We start from the raw sequence: 6,338 nt of genomic DNA on the forward strand, positions 1-6,338 counted from the left end.
AAGTTCAAAATTTCGGATTTTTCTGGATATCCTGGGAGCTGGGCGAGTATGAATACATCATTGGTGTGTTTCTCCGTTGCGCCACCTCGTCTAAATTTACGTTTTTATGTTTGCGCCAAAAATGGAAAAATTCCAAAATCGAGCGACCCACTATGGCTCCCTGGTAGCGTCCCAAGGTGGTGATCATTTTTAGTTCCGACACCCCCCACCCAACTCGCACCGTTTCCGCGGGCCGTTGGATTTTCCAATGTATGAAAGTCGGAAACGGGAGCCCGGAGCCACTCGAACGGGGCACCGATCGATTCGCCGGCTCGAACAGAGCACGTGTGCCAAATTTGAGACGTAAGGATTCATAAACGGCGATTTTGGCAAAGTACGGCGGCCATCTTGTTTTCGCGAAAATCGCCATTTTTCCACCACCCCTGGTAATCGCCACCAGTTCCGAGCATTTTTTGTTCAGACACCCCCCCTCCAGGTATCACCGTTTTTGCGCACCTCCAGGGGTCCACTCGGTTTTCGAAGGTGATCGAGATCGCTATATTTTTCCTCTGGTCACTCGGCGCACCTCTACACGATCACGTCATTATCCCCCCCACTTTCCGCGTAGTTTCCGAGAAAACCGATGTCAGTCAGTCAGTGAGTCAGTGGTAGTGTAGCTTTATATATTATAACTAGCTGGTGCGTTGTGCGCGGGCTGCAAGCAGCCCGCGAGCCCCTTTTGCCCCTGGGTTGAAGCAATAGGGCAGTCATTTGAAAATGCATCAAAATCCCCCGTCAATTTGTTATTATTTGCCAACAGCGATTCCACAGTCAATCGGAAGTGCTTATAAATTCCCAATTCAAATATTTTCTATTTTGAAATGCTGTCGACCTTCGAGGGTGCGTGGTGCGCGGGCTGCAAGCAGCCCGCGAGCCTCTTTTGCCTCTGGGTTGAAGCAATAGGGCAGTCATTTGAAAATGCATTCGAATTTCCTGTCCATTTGTTACATCTGCTAACAGCGATTCTACAGTCAGTCGGTAATGCTTATAAAATCTCCATTCAAGTATTTTCCACTTCGAGAGGCTGCCCACCTTCGAGGGTGCGTGGTGCGCGAGCTGCAAGCAGCTCGCGGCTCATCCCAGGGCAGAAATCTTCAGTCAGTTGAAAATGCATAAAAATTCCCCGTCAATTTGTTAATACCTGCTAACAGCGATTCCACAGTCAATCGGAAGTGCTTATAAATTTCCCATTCAAATATTTTCTATTCCGGGAGGCTGTCCACCTTCGAGGGAGCGTGGTGCGCGGGCTGCAAGCAGCCCGCGAAGCATCCCAGGGCAGAAATCTTCAGTCATTTGAAAATGCATTAAAATTCCCCGTAAATTTGCTATTATCTGCTAACAGCGATTCCACAGTCAATCGGAAGTGCTTATAAATTTCCCATTCAAATATTTTCTATTCCGGGGGGCTGTCCACCTTCGAAAGTGCGTGGTGCGCGAGCTGCAAGCAGCTCGCGGCTCATCCCAGGGCAGAAATCTTCAGTCATTTGAAAATGCATTTGAATTTCCTGTCCATTTGTTACATCTGCTAACAGCGATTCTACAGTCAGTCGAAACTGTTTATAAATTACTTATTCAAATATTGGTTAAATTCTTGAAACGTGATCCCCGAATTTCATCATTTTGAGGTGTCTAATCGATAGTGGGCAGTGACTTTTCATAATAAACTGTTAAAGAGTTTACTTAACACGCTCGTCGCTTCGCTCCTCGCTACCTATTTGAATATTTACGCCGGCCGCTGCCGTGACTTGCTCGCTTCGCTCGCTTGGCTAGTGCGGTAGTTCAAAAGTTAACCTAACTGGCTCGTCGCTTCGCTCCTCGCTACTTCTTTGAATATTTACGCAGGCCGCTGACGTGACTTGCTCGCTTCGCTCGCTTGGCTAGTGCGGTAGTTCAAAAGTTAACCTAACTCGCTCGTCGCTGCGCTCCTCGCTACTTCTTTGAATATTTACGCCGGCCGCTGACGTGACTTGCTCGCTTCGCTCGCTTGGCTAGTGCAGTAGTTCAAAAGTTAACCGAACTCGCTCGTCGCTTCGCTCCTCGCTACTTCTTTGAATATTTACGCCGGCCGCTGACGTGACTTGCTCGCTTCGCTCGCTTGGCTAGTGCGGTAGTTCAAAAGTTTACCTAACTCGCTCGTCGCTTCGCTCCTCGCTACCTATTTGAATATTTACGCCAGCCGCTGCCGTGATTCGCTCGCTTCGCTCGCTTGGCTCGTGCGGTAGTTCAAAAGTTAATAAATATTTTCTACTCCGGGAGGCTGTCGACCTTCGAGGTTGCGCGGTGCGCGGGCAGCAAGCAGCCCGCGGCGCCGTCTTTTGCCGTTGCTATTCAATTACCCTTCCTACTATGGAAATTTCCATACAAAATTTTCGAAAAAAAAAAATTTCGCTTTTTACCAAAAATTTTTATATGCCTGGAAGCGGACCAGGTTTTGAAGCATTTTTTACTTCGGCGACCCCGACCTACCTGCCACCGGTTCAGAGAGCCGTTGAATTTCGTGATGTATGGAAAATGGAAACCGGGGGTCGGAGAGAAATTCTGAGTATGCAGTTTTGTAAATATGGCCGATTAGAGCACATAAGTCAATTTTCAGACCGATCGTAAAGTAACCGGCGCCACCATCTTGCTTTGAAAATTTGGCCATTTTTGAAAAAAAAAATTGCGTCCAATTTGAAATTTCTCGATTGCCCTGGTAGCGCCCCATCTTCCTGATCATTTTTTAGTTCTACACCCCCCACCTATCTCGCGCCGTTTCGGAGAGCCGTCGAATTTCGCGTTGTATGAAACTCGGAAACCAGCGGTGAAAACTCGATTATCATTATGCCAACTTAATGTGCGGCTCGATTAAAGACCCTGTGCCAAGTTTCAGCGCGATCGGACCAGCGATGGCCGTTTTAGCATTTGTATGGCGGCGGCCATTTTTTCGGCCATTTTGAATTTTTTTCACTATTTGTGGTAATTGCTCGAGGTCTACTCCAAGTTTAGTTCGAGCACCCCAGATGTAGCTGTTACCGTTTGCGCGGGCCGTTGACCGTCTCCGCGGGCTGTGAGAAAGTTCAGAATTTAGGATTTTTCTGGATATCCTGAGAGCTGGGTGAGTATGAATGCGTCATTGGTGTGTTTCTCCGTCGTGCCACCTTGGCTAAATTTACGTTTTTATGTTTGCGCCAAAAATGGAAAAATTCCAAAATCGAGCGTCCCACTATGGCTCCCTGGTAGCGTCCCAAGGTGGTGATCATTTTTAGTTCCGACACCCCCCACCCAACTCGCACCGTTTCCGCGGGCCGTTGGATTTTACGTTGTATGGAAGTTGGAAACTGGGGCCCGGAGCCACTCGAACGGGGCACCGATCGATTCGCCGGCTCGAACAGAGCACGTGTGTCAAATTTGAGACGTAAGGATTCATAAACGGCGATTTTGGCAAAGTACGGCGGCCATCTTGTTTTCGCGAAAATCCCCATTTTTCCACCACCCCTGGTAATCGCCACCAGTTCCGAGCATTTTTTGTTCAGACACCCCCCCTCCAGGTACCACCGTTTTTGCGCACCTCCAGGGGTCCACTTGGTTTTCGAAGGTGACCGAGATCACTATATTTTTCCTCTGGTCGACCGGCTCACCTCTATACGATCACGTCTAAATCCCCCCAACTTTCCGCATAGTTTCCGAGAAAAGCGATGTCAGTGAGTCAGTGAGTGGTAGTGTAGCTTTATATATTATAACTAGCTGGTGCGTTGTGCGCGGGCTGCAAGCAGCCCGCGAGCTTCCGTGTGCTCTAAGAGTTTTAACAAACGATGTTGTTTTTTTTATCTATAATTATTCTAGCTATCATCAGCTCTTGGACTATAGCAATATAATTTCTAATTTTTATTTTGTCAGAAAAAAAAGTCCAAGACAACACTTACTCAATTAAACAAACAATCGCATTTCATCGTTTCATAATCATAAAATATATATATATATATATATATATATACATGTATATATAGGGTATATTATGACAAAAAACGCTAAGAGATCATTGATGTAAAAAAAATACACCGAAATTGTACGTTTTTAGGGTTCCGTAGCCAAAATGGCAAAAACGGAACCCTTATAGTTTCGTCATGTCCGTCTGTCCGTCTGTCCGTCTGTCCGTCTGTCACAGCCGATTTACTCGGAAACTATAAGTACTACAGTGATGAAATTTGATGGGAATATGTGTTGTATGAACCGCTACAAAAATATGACACTAAATAGTAAAAAAAAGAATTGGGGGTGGGGCCCCCCATACATGTAACTGAGGGATGAAATTTTTTTTTTCGATGTACATACCCGTGTGGGGTATCAATGGAAAGGTCTTTTAAAATGATATAAAGTTTTCTAAAAAACATTTTTCTTAAAGTGAACGGTTTTTGAGATATCAGCTCTCAAAGTCGTAAAAAGTATGTCCCCCCCCCTCTATTTTTATAACTACGGGGTATAAAATTCTAAAAAAAATAGAGGTGATGCATGCTAATTAACTCTTTCAACGATTTTTGGTTTGATCAAAGTATCTCTTATAGTTTTTGAGATAGGTTGATTTAACTGTAATTTATTATATTTGCTGCTACGGAACCCTTTGTGCGCGAGCCCGACTCGCACTTGGCCGGTTTTATTTCTATTATAATCATTATACAATTATACATGTTTCAACAACAGAATGTAATTGGCAATGTAATTTGTGTATTTTTGTTGTATGTACATATACTTATAGTTGTACCAACTAAAAAGAAAATAACAAACTGACACATTTAAGTTAAATATATGTAATACCTGTATATTTATACTGTGTTACATCAATCTTTAATATTGTTATTATGATATATTGAAGAATAATAATTGAAAAAATAATGTTTAAAAATCTTACACCACCATACTTCATAATTTGATCGATATTCATTAATCATATAATATGTACTATGTACTACCCTATTTTTCTTATTTAATTAAAAGTATAAAAAAGCGAAATATAAGAAAAAATAAATAAATCAATGCTCAGTTTTCGAGCAGCCTAGTCTCTAAGATCCCAGCCGATAAATTACTTGTCTTTAAATACATATATTAAACATTATAATACAAAATTTAAATATCACTAATTTCTCTTTCAGTTTTGAACGACTTCGATAGTATAGAAAGCGATTGTTTTTAACAGAAGCAATAATGAAAATAGAAGATTGAAATTATTTAATGAAAAAATGATCTTGGCAAAACGTGTTTTTAAAAGATACAATACAAAATAAGATACCTAAATAATGTGTTTTAATTTCATTGAACATATTCATATACCTACAAATAATGATTACCTCTTGTCTTGTTTAAAAACTAACAAAAAACTGAATTATATAAACAAGTACTCCTGTGGAGTGTAGCTGATATTAAAATTAAATGTTAAGTAGGTAGGTAGTTCGTTATGTAAAACCTCGAAATAATAGTTTGTTATCGTTATTTTTTCTTATCTAGATACATTAAATTGACTTTGTTGATTTTTAATTGAAGTTGTTTTCTCAATATTTCTAGTCCCTTAGGTATTTTAGTAATTTAGCTGCAAGCCAATAATTTAAATAGTAGTTAGGACCAATAATATTACTTAGTTAAAATCTTAAAATTTTCATTTGTCAATATCATTCATCAGTGTTTTTTTTTTAATTCTATCATTTTATAATCCTCGTAGTGCCTTTTTAGGGTTCCGTAGCCAAAATGGCAAAAACGGAACCCTTATAGTTTCGTCATGTCCGTCTGTCCGTCTGTCCGTCTGTCCGTCTGTCACAGCCGATTTACTCGGAAACTATAAGTACTACAGTGATGAAATTTGATGGGAATATGTGTTGTATGAACCGCTACAAAAATATGACACTAAATAGTAAAAAAAAGAATTGGGGGTGGGGCCCCCCATACATGTAACTGAGGGATGAAATTTTTTTTTTCGATGTACATACCCGTGTGGGGTATCAATGGAAAGGTCTTTTAAAATGATATAAAGTTTTCTAAAAAACATTTTTCTTAAAGTGAACGGTTTTTGAGATATCAGCTCTCAAAGTCGTAAAAAGTATGTCCCCCCCCCTCTATTTTTATAACTACGGGGTATAAAATTCTAAAAAAAATAGAGGTGATGCATGCTAATTAACTCTTTCAACGATTTTTGGTTTGATCAAAGTATCTCTTATAGTTTTTGAGATAGGTTGATTTAACTGTAATTTATTATATTTGCTGCTACGGAACCCTTTGTGCGCGAGCCCGACTCGCACTTGGCCGGTTTTTATTTAATTTATGTACCTACTGAA

Source organism: Colias eurytheme, chromosome 32 (genome assembly GCF_061535395.1).
Source record: "Colias eurytheme isolate Ceu_HAF_F1 chromosome 32, ilColEury1 Martin Lab GWU primary, whole genome shotgun sequence".
NCBI lineage: Eukaryota > Metazoa > Arthropoda > Insecta > Lepidoptera > Pieridae > Colias > Colias eurytheme.